Raw genomic sequence first — 1138 nt, forward strand, 5'->3', positions numbered from 1 at the left:
TATGTGCTCTCCACTCTCTGGATCATCAGACATGACCCTGTGTTCATACAGAATCATGCTCTGTCATGTCATGTATTAAGGGCCTGTTTGGTTCCTAGCCACACTTTGCCAAGCCAAAGTTTGGCAATTTGGCATGTGTTTGGTTCTTGCCACACTTTAGAGCTACCACACTTCACTAATCATATGGCCCACTTGTCATAGAGTGAATTTTTTGCCAACTTTTGCCACACTTTGTGGCTTCCAAAATCATAGCCACACTTTTGTGGCTGCCACACTTGCCAAAGTTAGGCTTGGCAAACTGTGGCTGGGAACCAAACAGACCCTAAACTTCCCGTGCCCATTACGGCGAACCTCAAGCAGTCAAGCTCGATAGCCATGCCGGGACACTGTCCATCGTTTTAGCTCAGACTAGAGTCGACATTTTGCTCACGGATTAGCCAAGGAGGTCCATTTTTGAAGAGTGCAAATGTATTTTTTGTTGTATCTTCACATGCCTAAGTAAGCTTTCGCCAATTCATCAAACAAAAGAATAAAATAAGTGCATAAATATCTTCACATGCCTAAGTAAGCTTTCGCCAATTCGATCCGAAGACAAAAAAAAAAAAGAAGCCCTAACTGCGTCCTCAACCCGAAGGCTCAAAAAGTGGAAAGCGCCCACCGTGGGGCTCGAACCCACGACCACAAGGTTAAGAGCCTTGCGCTCTACCAACTGAGCTAGACGGGCCAGGATGGTAAATGTAAAAAATTGTCTTCTTTGTAACCTGCACTACTGTCATGGTAAAAACTGAAGTTTTTTTTTTGTCCACCGTAGGATCTAAGGAGTTTGGTGTGGTTTTTTCTCTTGTGGCAACGTCAAGGTAACTTTTTCATCAAGATCAGAAGTGGCGAACCATTTCATCATGATCAACAATAGAAGAACATTCTGGCATCGGGCAAAGTACAAATAGTGCTGAAAGCCAATTCATCCTCCAATGGATCACCCGCCACCAAGAATCAGTTGACTACTTGCAAGCATAATCCACATAGAGATGCCAATGATCCGTTGACTACTTGCAAGCATAATCCACATAGGGATGCCAATGATCCCACTCAAGGTACTTTGAAATGACTGTGGATGATATTGGTACATGGAGGTTCG

General features: G+C 43.9%; 1 non-coding gene across 1 annotated transcript; it reads right to left on the reverse strand.

Annotated features, from left to right (window-relative positions):
- Positions 1–651: 651 nt before the first annotated feature.
- Positions 652–724, reverse strand: TRNAK-CUU. The gene has a single exon. It is a non-coding gene; the product is annotated as a tRNA-Lys (tRNA).
- Positions 725–1138: the final 414 nt, after the last annotated feature.

Source organism: Lolium rigidum, chromosome 5 (assembly GCF_022539505.1).
Source record: "Lolium rigidum isolate FL_2022 chromosome 5, APGP_CSIRO_Lrig_0.1, whole genome shotgun sequence".
NCBI classification, from domain to species: domain Eukaryota; kingdom Viridiplantae; phylum Streptophyta; class Magnoliopsida; order Poales; family Poaceae; genus Lolium; species Lolium rigidum.